The sequence below is a fragment of the Notamacropus eugenii genome, chromosome 4, assembly GCF_028372415.1.
Source record: "Notamacropus eugenii isolate mMacEug1 chromosome 4, mMacEug1.pri_v2, whole genome shotgun sequence".
Lineage (NCBI taxonomy): Eukaryota > Metazoa > Chordata > Mammalia > Diprotodontia > Macropodidae > Notamacropus > Notamacropus eugenii.
The window spans coordinates 195125383-195145576 of NC_092875.1; the positions used below are offsets into that span (position 1 = coordinate 195125383).

Below are 20194 nucleotides of genomic sequence, written 5' to 3' on the forward strand. Positions count from 1 at the left end.
TAGCTGATATTTTAACCAGGACCAAATAATTGGCTTTCTTGTATGGTTTTAGACCTAGTACTGCAAAGCCTTCTTTCTGCTTACATTTGTCCTTTGTTTCCTTTGAGATTCTTGATCTTTTGTTCCTCTAAATTTTATTATTATCCTTCCTAGCTTCATAAAGTAATCCTTTGCTAGTTTGATTGGTTTGGCATTGAATAAATAAATTAATTTACATAGTACTATCATTTTTATTATATTGTCCCAGTCTAATCATGAGCAGTGAATATTTCTCTAATTGTGTAGGTCTATTTTTTTTTTTTTTTGTAAAAAGCATTTTTTTACTTGTCATTGGGGAAAAATAAAATACTAAATTTTAAAAAGTATTTTTAAATTTCATCCATATCATTTCTATTATTCATTTTATACCTTTACTAGCTCCTTTAAGGAAGTATATTCTTCTCATTCTTGGTTCATTTTATTATCTTATCACTTTAGCAGTGTGATGTAGTAGTTAGAGTTGGCTTTGAGCCCGAAAGTCTTGATTCAAGTCCTGTCCATGACATATGCTGGCTGTGTGACCAGAGAAATCATTTAACCTATTAATGCCTCTTAAACTAAAAGATTTAGGAAAGTTGCCTGCTTGAATTGAAGCGTCCACGTTGAATGTTAGCCACAGACAATGATGAAATTACATGTCCAGATCAAAAGAAAAAAAAAAGTTAAGTTTGACTTTTTGATATGCAGAGAGAACTTCAGTGAGGTAAAATAAAGACTTCTCCTTTCCACAGAGAGGAAGGAGGAATATCATGTTTTCCTCGAGAGCATTTACTTCCATGAACATCGTCTCAATCTGGCTTTCATTTGCAAGGATACAATCTACCACTTTCATTTTGCAGCATCACTGCCCCCCAAAAGGCAATCCTTTTCCAAGGACAAGGGCAAAAAGAAGCAGAAGACAATGAGGCCTGAAGGGGCCTCATTGTGAATCGCAGAATCATAGTGAAAAAATATGGAAAAAAATTAGTGTCAGAAAAGTAAAGGTGGCCTAACAAAAAGTTAAGAAGAGAAGTATTTCTTAGAAGACTTGCAAGGAGTAAGGTAAGGAAAGAGAGAAAGTGTAAGATGTGGAAAAGGGTGAAAGAAACAGAGGATAAAAAAGAGGGAAAAAAATCACTGGAAATATTACCAATGGATTTGGTCCAAGTTTCAGATCTCTTTTTAAGTGTTCGTCTGGGAAGATCTGATACAGCCTACTTCGTTGTGAAAGTAATTCTGAGTTTTTAGTTGAGACATTTTAAAAGAAAAGGGGGAACATCTTTTTTTTAAATTTTTTATTTTATTTTATTTTATTTTTTTAATTAAATTTATTTATTTAACTTTTAACATTGATTTTCACAAAATTTTGGGTTCCAAATTTTCTCCCCTTTTATCTCCTCCCCCCCTCAAACACCAAGCATTCTAATTGCCCTTATGACCAATCTGCTCTCTCTTCTATCATCCCTCTCTGCCCTTGTCTCCATCTTCTCTTTTGTCCTGTAGGGCCAGATAGCTTTCTATACCCCTTTACCTGTATTTCTTATTTCCTAGTGGCAAGAACATTACTCCACAGTTGATCCTAACACTTTGAGTTCCACCTTCTTTACCTCCCTCCCTCTCCACCCCTTCCCTTTGGAAGGCAAGCAATTCAATATAGGCCAAATCTGTGTAGTTTTGCAAATGACTTCCATAATAGTTGTGTTGTATAGGACTAACTATATTTCCCTCCATCCTATCCTGTCCCCCATTACTTCTATTCTCTTTTGATCCTATCCCTCCCCATCAGTGTCGACCTCAAATTGTACTCTCCTCCTCTTCCCTCCCTTCTATCATCCCCCCCACGCTGCTTGTCCCCTTATCCCCCACTTTCCTGTATTGTGAGATAGGTTTTCATACCAAAATGAGTGTGCATTTTATTCTTTCTTTTAGTGGAATGTGATGAGAGTAGACTTCATGTTTTTCTCTCACCTCCCCTCTTTATCCCTCCACTGATGAGTCTTTTGCTTGCCTCTTTTATGAGAGATAATTTGCCCCATTCAATTTCTCCCTTTCTCCTCCCAATATATTTCTCTCTCACTGCTTGATTTCATTTTTTTTTAAGATATGATCCCATCCTCTTCAATTCACTCTGTGCACTCTGTCTCTATGTATGTGTGCGTGTGTGCATGTGTGTGTGTGTAATCCCACCCAGTACCCAGATACTGAAATGTTTCAAGAGTTACAAATATTGTCTTTCCATGTAGGAATGTAAACAGTTCAACTTTAGTAAGTCCCTTATGACTTCTCTTTGCTGTTCACCTTTTCATGGTTCTCTTCATTCTTGTGTTTGAAAGTCAAATTTTCTTTTCAGCTCTGGTCTTTTCATCAAGAATGCTTGAAAATCCTCTATTTCCTTGAAAGACCAATTTTTCCCCTGAAGTATTATACTCAGTTTTGCTGGGTAGGTGATTCTTGGTTTTAGTCCTAGTTCCTTTGACTTCTGGCATATCCTATTCCATGCCCTTCGATCCCTTAATGTAGAGGCTGCTAGATCTTGTGTTATCCTGATTGTATTTCCACAATACTTGAATTGTTTCTTTCTAGCTGCTTGCAATATTTTCTCCTTGACCTGGGAACTCTGGAATTTGGCCACAATGTTCCTAGGAGTTTCTCTTTTTGGATGTCTTTCAGGCGGTGTTCTGTGGATTCCTCGAATATTTATTTTGCCCTCTGGTTCTAGAATCTCAGGGCAGTTTTCCTTGATAATTTCATGAAAGATGATGTCTAGGCTCTTCTTTTGATCATGGCTTTCAGGTAGTCCCATAATTTTTAAATTGTCTCTCCTGATTCTATTTTCCAGGTCAGTTGTTTTTCCAATGAGATATTTCACATTATCTTACATTTTTCCATTCTTCTGGCTTTGTTCTGTGATTTCTTGCTTTCTCATAAAGTCCTTAGCCTCCATCTGTGCCATTCTAGTTTTGAAAGAACTATTTTCTTCAGTGAGCTTTTGAATCTCCTTTTCCATTTGGCTAATTCTGTTTTTGAAAGCATTCTTCTCCTCATTGGCTTTTTGAACCTCTTTTGCCAATTGACTTAGGCTAATTTTCAAGGTGTTATTTTCTTCAACATTTTTTTGGGTCTCCTTTAGCAGGGAGCTGATCTGCTGTTCATGCTTTGACTTCATGTCTCTCATTTCTCTTCCCAGCTTTTCCTCCACCTCTCTAACTTGATTTTCAAAATTCTTTTTGAGCTCTTCCATGGCCTGAGCCCATTGGGTGGGCTGGGACACAGAAGCCTTGACTTCTGTGTCTTTGCCTGATGGTAAGCATTGTTCTTCCTCATCAGAAAGGAAGGGAGGAAATGCCTGTTCACCAAGAAAGTAACCTTTTATAGTCTTATTTCTTTTCCCTTTTCTGGGCATTTTCCCAGCCAGTGACTTGACCTCTGAATATTCTCCTCACACCCACCGCACCTCCTGATCCTTCCAGCCAGCGTTTGGGGTCTGAGATTCAAATGCTGCTTCCAGCCTTAGGGCTTTTGGCGTGGGCAGGGCTGCAATTCAGTGTGAGATTAAGTTCAGGTGGTCAGGTCAGGCCAGGGCCGCCTCTCAGGCTCAGTTCCCTCAGGGGGTTTATGCACAGACCTTCCACAATGGATCCAGGCTCCTGCCCCCTTGGAGAGCCCCGGTCTGCAGCCGCCTCTCAGCTTCTACCTCCCAGGGGGGCCTGAGTTATGAGGGCACCCCACTCCCCTCTCAAGGCGCCAAAGAGACTCTCTCACCGACCCCCGTCACCTGTGGGTGGAGGGACTTGTGCGGCCACTGGAGATCCCATCCCTGAAACCTGCTCGGATCTGTACCTCTCGGTGCTGAGGCCTTGGCAGGTCTGGGCTGGGCTCCGCGTCTGCAGTGCGATGGACCTTTTGCGAGAGGTTTGCAGGTCCTTCTGTGGGTGGAGGGACCCACGTGGCCGCTGGAGATCCCGTCCCTGAAGCCTGCTCGGATCTTTACCTCTTGGTGCCGCAGCCGCGGCAGGGATGCACTCAGCTCCCCATCCCAGAGCCCAGTCCGCAGCACGAAGGACCCCCCCGCGAGAGGTTTGCAGGTCTCTCTGGAACAGAAATCTCCCTCGCTCCAATTTTCTGTGGCCTCTGGGTGCAGAATTCGCCGTGAGTTACTTCCCTGTAGCCGTTCTATGGGTTGTGGGTTCGGAGCTATGTGTATGTGCGTCTTTCTACTCTGCCATCTTGGCTCCGCCCCGGGAACATCTTTTTTCATGTTTTTGTTATTCAACATTTTTTTTACAATCCATGTTGCACACAATACCAAGGCCTGTGCAGGTAAAAATGTTTAGACATATGCAAATAAAGACTCTTGCACTTCCACTTGGGCAACTTTACTCCCATCATGATTTTGTCTTTTGTCTTTATAGACATGAATTTCAGAGTCACAGAATTTCAGCACTGGAAAGGAACTCAGAGGTCATTTAGTCTAATCTGTCCATGCCTAATTATGCCCTCTGTAACATCTCTGACAAGAGGACTAACTTTTGCTTAGGATGTCAACCTGAGTGGGGAAAGAATTGGCCATCTTCCGAGGTGGCCTTTTCCACTTCTGTATAGCTGTCGTTGTGAGGAAATGAGACCCAGATTGGAGAAATACCTTGCTTACTATCATATAGCTGTTTGATTTAAAATGAAAAACTAGAACCTGTTTCTTTTAACCCTATACTAAACTATAACCTCTGTGAGGGCAAGGGTCTTGCCTGTTTAAATTTTGTATCTTCCTCTACACATAGCATGGTGTTTTGTACCTAGTGCATCCCTAATAAACATTTATTCCAATACAGTCTAACAATCATTTGCTGAAAAAAATTGATTCACAATAAAACTAACCCACAAATAGTAATCTTCGTGGTTTTATGAAGAAGTAATATTCTTTCAATGGTTTTATACATAGAGATCATGGTTAAAATTCTCAAGGCCTGTTTAGGGAGTGTTCTAGAGCCCCAGCAAAAAATATAGTTTATTTAAAAACAAGACCTGGTTTACTGAGACATAACCATATAACTGCAGGTGGTAGGCAAAACTGAATGACTGTAGGTATTTATTACTAATGAATTCTCAGAACAAGCACTTTCCGTTCCCCTTGCAATAGGTGCAGGTATCAGCATATAATAGCATCACGGGAAGCATGTTTTCATGTGCATTTTAAATATAGTTCTTACAACCGTTGAATTCTGGATGCCTCTGGCCAAGGCCTCGGGGCAAGACCTGATATCCCTGAATTTGAACCACAGAATACTGATTTTAACATTGAATTGTCAGATTAATTTTATGGTGTTTCAGCCAGGTGTGCTTTATATTTTTTGGTTGCTTGTGTTTATCTGCTGAAGAAAACAGGGCTATCTGAGACTCCGAACAATTTTCACATCTGAATTACTCCTTAGCTGTCACACTGGTAACCATGTGTAATGTTTTCCATCAAGCTATATTACCCATTCTCTTTGAAGTCTGCAGTCCCATGCCAGCACTTTCAGACATCAGGGAGCTTTCTTGGTATGTTTTTGACATATTCGGGATGGTGTTTGCTACCATACTTATTTCATCCTGTAAAGACTTCCATTGACATTGTGGATGCCCTGAATGATAAGCCATTCTGAACGACAAAAAATGTGATTGGATCAAAAACGTGCATGAGAAAGATGCTCTTATATATCTAAGCAAGATCATTAAATGATTAGATACCCATAAAAGTAATCACTCAATGTTTTTGGTTTTTTGCTACCCATACTCTGCTAGTGCAGAAAATCAAAAAGTCAAAAGATTATAAAAATGGTTTATGGTTTTCTGAGGGCCTTTTTGAAGCCCTCAAACTGCTTGTGGTCCTTTGATTTTCTGTAAACTAGAATGGGAAGTACTAAATATTAGGCCAAAGAGTTTTGAATAATCTAAGCTGCTATCTGCGTTTTGTCTACACTAAGCCAGTGGTGTCAAAATCAAATAGAGATGGTAGACCACAAAGCTACGTAGAAAGATCCCTGATGGCCGCATGCTGACTTAGGAAACCACATGTTTTCACTATCTAAGTTCTATTGTGTTTTTATTTATTTTGATAAATATTTCCCAATTACATTTTAACCTGATTTTCCCCTCATTTTGACCACAGCCTGTGTTTGACAGCTCTAGTCTAAGCTACACCTGGTATTGTAATATTTTTAAATTAAAGCTTGAGCTGCCTAATCAATCAGCAAATATATGTTGAGTATCTGCTATGTCCAAAGTATTTCCTCCATGTTACAAAAGACTTTTAAAAAATATAAGGCAGGCGGAGCCAAGATGGTGGAGTAGAAAGACGCACATACGTTACCTCCAAACCCACTGCCCATAAAATACCTGTAAAAAAAAAAAGAACCACCCGTGAATTCTGGAGCAGCAGAAGCCACAGAATGGAGCGGATGAGATTTCTGCTCCAGAGAGCCTGAAAACCTTTCGCAAAAGGTCCCTCGTGCCCTGGACCCAGAGCAGAGCCCAACCCTGCCTCAGTGGTGCAGCACCGAAAGGAGCAGATCCAAGCAGGCTTCAGGGACAGAATCTCCAGCAGCCACGCGGGTCCCTCCACCCACAGGTGACAAGGGTCGGTGAGAGGGTCTCTTTGGCGGGTTGAGAGGGGAGTGGGGTGCCCCCATAACTCAGGCCCCCTTGGGAGGCAACAGCAGAGGCGGGAGCAGACCAGGGCTCCCCAAGCAGGCAGGACCCCGGATCCATTGTTGAAGGTCTCTGCATAAACCCCCTGAGGGAACGGAGTTGATTGCAACTAGTTAAAGCTGCTTGTATGCTGAAAGGGCAGCACAGAATTGAAAGGGCCGTGGATCCAAAGTCAGAAGAAATGTGGGTTCAAGGTCTTGTCCACCTCTGTTCTGACTGATCATATTTTCAGACCATTTCCCAGCTATTTTGACAATGAAAAAGGAAAGCAAGATGAGTGTGGTGTGGTGCATAGACTATACCCTCAGAAAGACTGTAGGTTCAAATGTCATCTGATGGTTTACTAGCTCTGTGGCTGTGGTCACATTGTAAGATGGTAAGATCATAGATTTAGAACTGGAAGATACTTTAAAAGGTTATGTAGTCCAGCCTCTGTAGGAGGATACTGAAATCCAAAGAGGGTAAATGGTCTGCTGGGCAAGGTCATGCAGGTAGTAATTGGCAGAGCCAAGATATTAAGTTGCCTAACCTTTCTAAGTCTCAATTTCCCCATCTGTGAAATGGGTTGTAGGACTCGCCTGACAGTATTGTTGTTAGGATGCTGTGAGATAATATAAAGGACTTGGAAAATCTTAGAGTGATATGTAAAGGCTAATTATTATGCTAAAATAGAATGTAAACTTTCAGTTTTTGTTTTGCCTTGTTTTATTTTTCAGAGAAGGTTATTTGAAAAGACTTAATACACTTGCCCCCGCATGTATGTGTGTGTGTGCATGCATGTGTGCATGTGCACACTCAAACACACACCCACAGCAGCTCTAAAATTTCGTGGAGTACCCAAATCACTGCTGAGTTGTCATTTTCTCCTGGATAATGATTGATGTCCTATCAACAAGGTCAGCAACCATCTTTGCTATACTGTCACTTACCCAACCAAACCTGAAAACAGTTATGTGCGTGCCAAGTAAACCAATATTTTCTTGTTACTAGTAAGAGTTAAGCAGGGCTGATGGAGACAAATATTTTCTGCAAGCTCCTGCCCTGATCATAACCAGGAAATCTAGTAAAAGGCAAGTACAGGCAGCACTGGAAATAATTGTTGTTCTGGGAATTAATAGTATTCTGTAAGGCTGTGAGAGGGAGAAACCCATGGTTCCTGTGTTAGTAGATGAAATGTCATTTGTAAAGTACAACAAGAAGACAAAGTTGGCTGAACTGTTGTGTATGAAGGGGGATAATGTTGAATCAGCCTTAGAAAAAGTGGCTTGGAGGCAGATAGTGAAACATTGTAAGTGCAGACAGATGAGTTTGTACCTGATCCTAAAGGCAATAGGGAGCCGCCACTGGACTTTATGGAGCCCTAGAGTCACTTGTTCTTTTTCTTCTGACTTACATTTCTCCCTTGGCTTATTTTTATGTCTTGCATGATAGATAATTTGCTCACCTATCAGGCAAATACTAGCTGGTGAGTGGAGTCTTTGTAAAAAATTGGTTTGCTTTTGTTTTACAGGAGGTATGTTGCAATCAAATTTTGTTCAACAACCTGCTGAGTGTCAACATAATGGGGGTCATAAAACAGGGAGATATATGCTTGCCTAAGGTATTCATCAGTGTCATGGAAGAGATCCCATAAAAAGTCCAAACTGAAGAGGTATTCTCCAACCATGACAGGTTTCTCCAAACACTTCAATTCACAGAGGACATTGTACTATTTGCAGGAAACTGCAAAACACTACAAAGCCTTCCCAGTGAAATCCACAGATGTTTGAAAGACATCAGCCTAACCATCCTCGGCTGAAAAACCCAGTGGATTAAAAACACACGTTGCTCATATTAGAGGTAGGTCCTACTGAGATGGGCTCTGAATTGAACAGGAGGAAGAGAAAAATCTGAATTGCATGTGGGAAATTGTGCAGGACTTTTAACAATCCCATGGTGTTCTTCTATGAGAAAATCTCTCTCTTAAGTGGACATACTTTCTTGGGGATGCTGCATAGTTGTGAATCTTAGGTAAAGCATATCTCTAATGAATCGGTATTGCAATGGAGAGATACATGGTGGGAGCCAGCAGAACACTCACATTTGTAGTGATGAAGTTATATCAAAGAAATGACTTAAGAAGCATTATCATGTAAAGGAATGGTTAGAAAAAGATATTGGGCTGGTTGTGTAGTATGGATCATGGATAACAGCCATAATATTGCTCTGGAACCTACTGAATATAAAGACACAGAGAAAGGCCTATTACATGTTAGGTGGACATTCTGTGCGGGTCCCATAGTAGAACATGGTGATTTGTATTGATAATGGATATCCCAACATCAAAGAAATCCCATATACATTCAAGCATTGCCAAGAATACATGTGATTGGATGTTATAATCAGCCATAATCAGTTCTAGTCAGTCCATCAGTGTATCTGTGTTGGATAAATGTTATATATGGCTAATGAGTTAAGCCCAGAATTATACAGGGCAGGAGAGGAAACTGGACCACATTTGGGACATTGTGAAATGGTATCAATCGTCCTACCTTTCTGCTACAAAACCCCATGTTTTGAACATTGGTATTTCTTTGGTGATGCTTTATGGCTGAAAACCATAGACCATCATGATGTCAAATGAATCAGAATGACATATGACCCCAAAGCTAGTGGAAGAACACATTAGGTCTAAGTAGGGTGAAGAACACTGTAAGTGAGAGCAGTGACTGTGAGAAGTGGCATAAAAGGTGACATCAAGAACACATCTGGACAGCAAGGCAAGAAGGCCAGTCACATAGGAGAAGGAAGGATGAGAGAAGACCCTCCTGAGGATCACAGCAGAAGGAATAAGAGGGAAGCTTCTGATACTTCAGGTTCATCCTCTAGAGAAAAGTATTAAGGTAAGTATATTGTGGCACATGTTTAGTACCAGTGTAACCTCTTAGAATTTCAGCTTTTTGCTTGATGGACTCAGAGTACGATGAGCTCCATTGGTAGAATGCTGGACAGGAGCTAGTGGAAGAAATCTCTCTACTTAATTCTTGCCAGCTAATGTGAGTGTAGTAACTGATGTTTGTTACAGTAAGGATCAAACAAATCTTGCCTGTTCATAGGCATATGTTTGACCTTCAATTGTATATGTGTTTTTAGAGGCATAATTCTGTATTCCTCTCAACAGTTAGATCCTTAATTTCTAAACCAGCTTAAAATAAAACTAGAAAGTTATCTTTGAAGAGGTGTGCTGTCAGCCACAAAATAGGTTGGATTTCTCATAGTGATAAGCTATTAAGCCAAATGCAATTTTTGTATATGTGATATGCTGATTTTTAAAAAAATTCAAAACAGGCAATTGTTATTGTTAAATGAAGGTATCTAATTTTAGGAAAAAGGTCCATAATTCTAGAAACACTGGGATCATCAGTTTTCTGGTCAAATCATTTTAATCTATAGTCAGGATGGCTGAGGAGTTCTTGTGCTCATGATGTAATTAGCCTGCCTTTGAAGTATGAGTTTAAATTTTCTTCATGGTATTTATTGCACAGTGCTGTAGACACTGGCGTGCACACTCACTGAGAGAAAGTGAAAATAATTAAGTTTATTAACAAAAGATAAACGTTGTATTTTTACATTTAAAAATTTTCAGGAAGCAATAGTACATACTTCTTTTGCTGAAGTCACTTGTTTTACACAGTTTGGCATTGAATTCACACAATATTGACATCCATTCCTTAATTATTGAAAATAAATTTAAATATATAAAATATATTTTATATATAAATATATTTAAAATACACAAAAAATACACTTTTATCACCGTGGATATAAAGTATATCTTTGACAAACAATCCATTTTTCCAGTCATAACCTATGACTTTTCAACGAGGTTGAAATCAGGTGAGTTCCCAGGCTATTGAAGCATGTTTATCTCCATTTTTTAGATAAATTTCTTAACATTTTTTTGATATGTGGCATGGTATAAGCCCATGTTAGATTCCATCTCCATTTTGGAATTTTAGAATAAGTCTATTATTAAATATATACTTGTATTTATTAGTGTTCATCATTCTCTTGATGGTGACATGATATTCAGGCCCCCTGGAAATAAAAGATCACCAAAACATTTTTGAGAATGCATGTATTATAGTCAGATGAAGATACCCAGATCTATAGGCTCATCCTGACTCCTTCTGACAAAGATTTTGGCATAGCCTTGAATAAAAACGTATGTTTTGTCAGTTAAGAAAATCTTTTTCTCCAATATTCATGTTCTAGTTTTTTTAAGTGACTTACCCATGGCAAGCATTTTTTCTTCACAACAGATTTTCAGCATTCTTTTAAATTCTTCTTCTCTCTGTTCTTACAACTTCAAGATGCCATATACCATACTACAGAGAAATCAGTAGCAACCTTTCCAGCTGACAGTTCCCCCTGAAGGTCTTTGCATGTTTTTTGGGAATATATTATGCTATATTGCAGCAATATTTTGCCAGTTTTTTGTCTTCTTTTTGTTTTTGACTACATTTGTTTTGTGGTTAAATACAAACTGATCCTCTTTTATTGTGGTCTTGAATGATCCTCGAAATATTTGATGTGCCCCTATCAGTACCTGCTGCAGCATCTCTAACAGCCATTGAAGTGTGCTCTTTAAGAGCAACAACTTTTACACATTTCCATGAAGTAATATCCATTCTCAAAACACATATACACACAGAGAGAAATTCAGGACAAAACTTAAAGAAAACAAACTGAAGGTAGGGAAACCATCTCAATTCAGTTTCATTTGGTCAAGGTCAGACATTCTGAGTAAGTCTGGTTTGAATAGAGGCATACACATGACTATTGTTATTGCGAAATAAAACCTTATCAACTTTATTCCCTGCCAAATTTATTACTCAATTCAGATCCTGATGTCTGTTATCTCAACTCCCTGCATAGTTTCCTTCCTTCCTCGAAGAGTCCAGTGCCTAGCTCACAGCCACTTTCATCTGTGTCTCTTGTTTGCATGTTGGGAGACTTCAACATACATATTGATACGTCCTAACATCTCAGATCCTCAATCTAGTTACTTCTCGTAACTTATGCCTCCACTTTCATTCAGAATTAATGTCTATTTCATAGACATGCTCTTAACCTTGCCATTACCCATGTATTCTACTTCTCATATTCATGAACTCTGAAATTCCTTTATTCATAATCTGTCATTTCATCATTCCCTCTGCCTTAGAACTCCTAATCATGTACTTTCTCCTTAAATTGACCTCCAGTGCCTCAATTCTTTCCCAAGCCATCACCCTTCCATTGCCTAAACTAGCTTCTCTCCTTGGTAAATCGATTCACCTGGATGCTATCCTTTACCCACAAACCTATTCATGGGCTGTTGAAAGGAGGTGGAGAAAGTTATATAACCATACTGACTGGGTTCACTACAAATTTATAGTACATGATCTCAACTGATCTCTCACTGCAGCAAAGCAATATTTTTATATCTTGCTAATCGGTTCACAATGCCACTCATCACAGTGGTTATTTCAAATCTTTTAATCCCTTCCTAAGCTTTCTATGGCACCCTTCCCCCAACCCTCTTAGCAGAGGCTATCACCTCATATTTCACTGGTAAAATGGAGACCCTCTGAAATATCATTCTCTTATTATCTTCTCATTTCCCATCACTTAAAAGTTGTCCTCCATGATCTACTTCATGTCTATTATACAAGAACAAGTGGTCCTTCTTCTTGCCAACTCAAATACCTTTATATGTACCCCCAACCCTGGGAGATAGTGCTATTATTATCTCTTTTATATGTAAGGAACCTGAGGCACAGAGAGGTTAAGTGACTTTGCCCAGAGTCATACAACTAGTAAGTGTTTGAAACAGGATTTGAACTCAGGATTTCCTGAATTCTTCTATGACTTCCTGATGCACAAGTGATCCTATTCCATCCTCTCTCCTCTAGGAGATTGGCCACTCTATTATCTCTCTATCTTCAACTTCTCCATATCTATTGTGCTTCCCTGGTGATTACAAACACATCCATGTTTCTGGAATGGAGAATCCAAACTTAGACCTCTTGAAATCTAGCCACAGACCTCTTGGGAATCCATGGACCCCTGTTTTAGTAATTCACTGTAGCCTCTCAGATATAATATAACCTCCTATATTTGATCCATAAAGACTTTCACAATCTGGCTCCAGCCTTTCTCTGCAGATGTTTCACATTACTTTCTCTCATGAATGCTGTGTTTTAGCCAAACTGGCCAGCATGCAGTTAGCTGCTTATGTGCAACATTCCATCTCCTACTGTCCCCCACTTCTAGAATGCCCTCCCTCCTTACCTCTGCTCACTCCCGTCTAGACTCAGGGCAGGTCATACCTCCAACATGAAGCTTTTCCTCATTCACCCATTAGTGCTCTCCATCCCCTGCAATTTCTTTGTATATATAGCTACATTTTGTATTTACTAACCCTTGCACCCATTACATCCACCCAGGAGAGTGTAAACTCCTTGAGGGCAGGGACTTAAATTTTTTTTTTTAATTCCCTAAACTATGCCATTAGACAGACAATCAATAAACATTTATTATAGGTGTCTACTCTGTGTCAGATACTCTCCTAAGTGCTGGGGATACAAAAAAAAATAAAACACTCCCTGGCCTCAAAGAGCTCACAGTCTAGTGAGGGAAGATAATGCATAAGCTAAAAATGAGGGAGGAGGCTGATATGTGATATATATACATACACACATTTATATGTACATGTACACATATATATGGAGAGAGGGGGAGGAGGGAGAGGGGGAGGAGGGAGAGACGGGAAGAAAGAGGGAGAGGTGGAGAGAGAGAGAGAGAGAGAGAGAGAGAGAGAGAGAGAGAGAGAGAGAGAGAGAGAGATGGCATAGTAGATAGAGTAGCTGGATAGACTTTGGGGTTAGGAAGACTTGAATTCAAATCTGGCCTCAGGCATTTACTAGTTTTACGACCCTGGGGATAATAATGGTATCTACTACCCAGGGTTGTTATGAGAATCAAATGAGACAATAATTGTTAAGTGCTTAGCGCAGCTCCTGACACATAGCAAGCTTTATATAAATCTTAGCTGTCATTATTATTATATAGCTATATGTTAGTTCAATTGGCCATCTACACCGAAAATAAGAATTTGAAATAAGAAAGGATAGGTGAACCTATCCATTTCTTTAAATTCAGAAAGAAATAATCCATTTTTACATGTGTTTAAATATGAAGCATTATGGCCACAGTTTCTCTCAACAAGATGTCTTCTTGGTGGAAGTCTTTAGGCAAAGGCTGAATGACCATTTGTTAGATATCATGTAGAGGGGATTCTTGTCTAGGTATGAGTACGAAAAAAATGACCATCCACGTCCTGTCCAACTCTCAGATTCTGTGATCTTGCCTTTTAAAAATTGGCTTTGCTCCCCAGGTAACTCATACTTACTTCTCTTTATTGAATTTTGTTCGATTTGTTTCTGATCCTTTTTTCAATTTACTTAGACCATTGATCACTTTGAGTTTCGATCCTATCATCCAAAATACTGCCCTTATCTGACCTGTAATTCTCCCTGATGTTTTCTGGAAATTTGATGAGTGTTTCTTCTATTCCATCATCCAGGTCACGATGAAACTGTTGCCCAATGCTGGGCCCTGCTCCAAGGCCTGCAGTTCACCACTCATTAGACCTTCCTAAATTGACGCTGATCTATTGATAACCATGCTCTGGGTATGACCTTCTAGACAGTTCTGCATATAGCTAATGCCGTAGGAATGAGATGATAGCAGAGAAAATAGATAATGGTAAGGCTGTCTTTCTAATATTTCTTCTCTTAATAACATTTCTGTTTGTTTTAAAGACCAACGATGCAAGGAAATTTATTTAGAATGAGTTTCATTAAAGGTTTTTTCCCTAGCACATCAAAATGTGGAATCATTTTGTAATTTATTGTTTATTTTATTATTGTTTATTTCTTTAGGAGGTAGAGAAGCAGGGCACAATCAAGTCTATGAGATCAAAGAGGAATATAGTCCTAAATCATATCATTTTAGAGCTTAGAAAGGACCTCAGAGTTCATCTCCTCTAATCCACCCATTCCACATTTGAGAAAATTGAGGGCCAGAAGAGTGATGTGACTTTTAAAATGATAATGTGCTCCATACTGGCAAGGCCAGGACTAGAATCCAGAGCTTCTGATTCTCATTCCACTTTTATTTTAATTGTATCATGATAACTTCCCATCATACTAATCACAGAAAACTTTCAGCTTCATGGCTTTACCATTCAGTTTTTTAAGTTCTAGAATATTCAGAACTCAGAATTTTTCTGATTGAGAATAAAAAGCCATAGTTTTCCATGGTATTCCTGTCCATTAACAACTGATATTTCTTATTATTTTCAAAGTATATTATTATTTTCTGGCCCTCACCATAACCCCATGAAATAGTTAAAACAAGCATTATTATTGCCATCGGAAGTAAGGGAGGTTTGAGAATGGTGAAATGATCTCCCCACATCACATCATAAGGAATTGAATAAGCCAGGATGCACATTCTTGTCTTGTGATTTCAAACCCAAGACCTTTTCCACTCCACCTGCATAAAATTCCATTTGCTGCTGAGTGACTATATTGTAGAAGATATTTTGACCATTGAACCCCGCACAGCTTAATGATCTCAAAGCTTTATTATTTTTGCCTCCTATTTCTTTAAGTTCATGCTAATTAAAGTAACAATTTTGCTTGCCCCTTTTGGACAACATTTCCTTTTTGTATGTGATGTGTGAGGTCAAAAACACAGCTGTCTAATGTTGATATTCAGATGTCTTCTTGTAGGTACAGTGCTTCCATCCCTCAAGCAAGAATGGAAGTCTTGGATGTTATCTATGGGATTTTACTTCTTTGAAATAATGGCATTATTTTTGAATAAGTTCTCCTTCCCAAACTGTTTCTTCAGTGGGTAGTGTTCTATTGGAGTACATAGGAATTTTAATTCTATTTTGTTTACCCTTTTGTAATGTGGCAGGAAAGGAAGGTTTATGCCTAATCTTGAACATAAAGCTGAGAGTGAGGATGGCCCTGTTGCTGTGGATGCATCTTTTCCTCTCTGCCTCTCTGTGTGCCCTTTGAATCCTTTGAAGAGGGTGTTGGCGTTTCAATGTAATGGCTGTCTTATATTTATGGAAACCCAAAGTACTTTTTGAGGATTTCACTTTTGAAAAATCTAATCTTATAACACCTCTCTGAGGCAGGTAGTGGGGAGTTGTTATCTCCAATTTGCAGGTGTGGTAACATAGGTACAGATACGTTGTGCAACTTGCTATAGGCCATATAGCAATTCAAGGGATAAATTGAAAATAAACATCTATTTCTTTTAATCCCTATTCCTGTATTCTAGGCACTGCAGTACTTCCATTTTTTAAAGCTATACTAATCTTGATTATTTGGGGCAAACTAATTTTATCTGGGAGTTAATTTTAAAGTAAAAGACGTCACTCGCAACCTATTGACAGTTTACTCGCTATCCCCTTCTGATTCCTCTGTTAATTCCCATATGTAATCTTGCTATACATGTACACATAAACGTATTGTATTGGTGTTGTGAACTTCATAACTATCAACCAAACAAATAACCAAGTAAACATAAGAAAAGAAACCCCTTACCTTTTAACAAGCTGTAAAACTAAATGAATTATTAACAACCAACAGACAAGTAAAGAAAATAGTTTCGTTCTTTGCTCCCTGCTCGACCCATCTGAAGAACTTGTAGGTTCCTTTCTTTTTTTATTTCATCTTCCTTTCCTATCCTTTTTCCTTTCTCTTTCTTCTTTCCTTGGGTTTAGTTAGCACTATGTAGATGCTTCCAAAATCTCTGTTTACAGCTGGTACCATCTGGGCTCTATTCCTGCATCATCTGCCTGTTAGACATTTCCACAATGAAGAAGGCAACTCAAATTCAAGTTGTACAAAACATCTTTATCTTTTAATCCTTCTAATCCTGATCCATACTCTTCTGAATATGTCTATGTCTGTTAACAACACCATCATTCTTTCAGTCACCCAGGTTCATTACAATCACTGAGTCTCCTCCCTCTCCCTCTACCCATAGAGTCAATCAGTTTTAAGTCTTATCAATTCTAATTCCACAATCTTGAATCTCTTCCTTTCTCTATTAGCACAGGCATCATCCTAGTTTAGGTCGCCATGACCTCTTGCTTACATTATTGTAACTGCCTCCTAAATGGTCTCCTTGATTTAAATTTCTCCCCACTCCAATTGCTCTAAAGAATTGTCAAAATGGTATTTCTGAAGAACAAATGATCACATCACTATCCTACTCAGTAAAGTCCAGAGGATTCCTATCACCTCTAGGATCAAAAATTAATTTCTCTGTTTGGCATTTTGAGTGCTTCACAATCTAGCTCCAGTCCACTTTTCTGGGCTTAATATATTTTATTCCCTTCCTGCATTCTAGGGTTTCAGTTAGATTGTCTTTCTTACTGTAGGGGGTGACATCTCCAATCATCCTGATCTATATCTTGTCACTTGACCCAGATGACTCTGGAGGAGAGTGAGGAAAGTAACTTTGCACAGCCCTCCCTCCCTTAAATTCAGTTCACTTTCAAGTCGTGGTATCACCTTTCCAATGTCATGGTGTTTGAGAACGAAGGATGAACAGCCTATGAGTAGTAGTAGCTGCCCCAGTGGGGACCCAACTGTCCAGTTCCAGTTGGGCAATGCAGCTCCCTCCTACCATTCCTTCCTTCCTTCCTTCCTTCCTTCCTTCCTTCCTTCCTTCCTTCCTTCCTTCCTTCCTTCCTTCCTTCCTTCCTTCCTTCCTTCCTTCCTTCCTTCCTTCCTTCCTTCTCTCTCTCCCTTCTCTCCTTTACTCAACTGAGGGTATCATACCCATACCTGCCAGTTCTCTGCCCAAAGGGATATAAATTTTGATTTCTGTAACCTTCTAAGATATCTTGGCTTTAAAGGCTAGATTTCTTTCCTAAAGACCATGCCTTAAACCCAAATCACTTTGACTGGTCAATAATAGGATCCAGGCCAAGACTCACTTGGTCTTTGTTTGGGCCCTGATGACTCAGAGTGAATATACATAGCAATTGTTTCTGTTCTGGCCAGAAGCCCTGAGGGTCTTCCCCTCCCATATTGATTTTTTTTTTTTAACTAGGTGAAAGAGGTCATTCTTTGCCTCATCTCTTACTTAGCCTTAATCACTACATGGGCTTTGCCTCAGTCAAACTGAGACCTGGAAAAGATCTTTGCTTAAAAAGGCTAGGGTCTTCCACTGCATCCAGGGCCATCTCCAGTTGTCCTGATCCATATCTTGCCACTGGACCCAGATGGCTCTGGAGGAGAGATTGAAGCTAGTGACTTTGCACAGCCCTCCCTCACTGAAGTCCAGTTCACTTGCAAGTCATGACATCACCTTCCTGACATCATTATCCTCTTTGAGAGCAAAGGACAACCTTCTTACTGTTTTTCACATAAAACAGGAGGTGTGTGAGCTGGCTGTCTCCCTGTGGTCCCAATGCATCCACTTCTCATGTCCTCTTAGCACCTTTAGCTTCCCTCAGAGCTCAACTCAAATGCTATCTCCATCCTATATAAACCGATAAATACTTGTTAAGCACCTACTATGTGCCAAGCACTGTGCTAAATGCTGGGGATACAACTGATAAAAAGAGAAACATTCCCTACCCTCAAGGAGTGTACAATCTAAAAGAGAAGACTGCACATAAAAGGAGCCAAGGAAAGTAAGGGAATGAACACCAGGGAGCACTTGACTTTGAGGGTATTTTGTTCCATTGAATTGAAACTAAGCAGGGTAGGAGATGCAAGATGGAGTGAGCTCAGCCTCCCTTCGGCCTTCTATAAAGGAAGTCATTGGAGTGGTCTGGTTCTCCACCCTCCAGCCCCTCATTCAGAGGAAAGAGGAGACTTTGGGAGGTAGTGTCAGGCAATGTTTGAATTATGCACATGGTAGTGAGTTTAAAATTGATGAACTTAACTTGGGAAGAACATCTTGTTCCTGGAGTTGAAACTAGGCAGAGCAGAAAAGTGGAGATATCTCATAGGAGGTACTTTCTTTTCTGAGTCACTCTGATGCTTGGGCATCTCTGCCTCCACACCACTCCCATTAAATTGCCATGTGTTTACTTTGCATATCTTTAGATGTATACATGAGAAAGATCTTCCCTCCTTTCCTGCCCCCCCCATAGTAAACTTTAGGGAAAACATGGATGAGAATCATGCAGGATGAGCAGGGGTGGGTTGGTTGTAATCTTGATCATTGAAGGGAATTCTTGAATTGGTGAGAAAAATCCTTTTAAGTAACCAAATACAAATCTGAATTCTTATTGTTATTATTTCCATTGCCATTGGTATTATTAAGATGTAAGATGTGCTAAAAACTTGCTACAAATTAGAAATAGCTTAAGTACTCAGTGGTTGGAGAATTGCTAATCAGACTGTTGGGCCATTTTGACCTAAAGAATGACAAATATTAGGAAAATACCAAAATAGAGAAGAACCATTACTAAATAGTATCAACTGAGAACAGTAAGAGTACAGTATATGTATTTATAACCATATATACAACACATTTGTATATATGTATATATGTTATGTGAGATGTCTCTCTCTTCCCATGTAAATTTCCTGAGAGAAAAAAAAATTCATTTTTATTTTTGTATCTAAAGTGCTGGGCATACAGTAGGTACTTAATAATGCTTGTTGATTGATTCCTTTTTTCTTAGTCTCTGTGTACATTTTTGGCTCTACTGAACTCTGTTTACATTTTCTTTTAGTTTTCTTTTTCCTTCAGATTTCCATATATGCTTTATACTTATTTTAATGATACTATAATACTCCATTACGGTAATATACCATGATTTGTTCAGTCAACCTTTCATGGTTTAACTCGGAGCTACTAAGACCCAGGCTTCAAGCTCAGTTTCAGTACCTACCAGCTATGGGACGTGGTGTAAATCATTTACCCTCTTGGGCCTTAATTTTGTCATTTGTAAAATAAGGAAGTTGGATCCTATCACCTCCAAACTTCATTCCAACTTTAAACCTATAATCATGTGATCTTTAAATGTATGACATGTAGATTGTTCCATTTTTTTCCCTAATAAAAATAGATTGGACATGATTATTTTTTGTATTAGAGATAAAAATGGCATTTTTATAGTATGATTTCTTGACATAAGTTCTAGCAAAAGAATTGTTTGGTTGAAAAGTGTGATGAGTTTTATGACAGGGTGTATTGCTCCCCAAAATATTTGACCAGTCTACAGTCCAACCGACATACATATGTATAGTTTTGTAATTACATGTTACACTTCTACTGTTCTCAGTTGGTATTATTTAGTAATGGTTCTTTCATATTTTGGTATTTTCCTAATATTTGTCATTCTTTAGGTCAATGTGGTACAAGAGTCTAATTAGCAATTCTCTAACCACTGAGTATTTAAGCTATTTCTAAT

The 20194-nt window shown here is 39.1% G+C and overlaps 1 long non-coding RNA gene across 26 annotated transcripts in view; it reads left to right on the plus strand.

Moving 5' to 3' along the window:
- Nucleotides 1–20194, plus strand: part of LOC140500898 (uncharacterized) — a 520520-nt gene that overhangs the window by 373089 nt on the left and 127237 nt on the right. For 23 of the 26 annotated variants that reach the window (XR_011965958.1, XR_011965946.1, XR_011965955.1 and 20 more), the window contains 3 exons: nucleotides 7422–7601; nucleotides 8216–9587; nucleotides 14315–14496. This is a non-coding gene — a long non-coding RNA (uncharacterized lncRNA). The remainder of the gene's footprint in view (nucleotides 1–7421; nucleotides 7602–8215; nucleotides 9588–14314; nucleotides 14497–20194) is intronic. The other 3 variants (XR_011965956.1, XR_011965949.1, XR_011965965.1) reach the window with 3 other exon arrangements.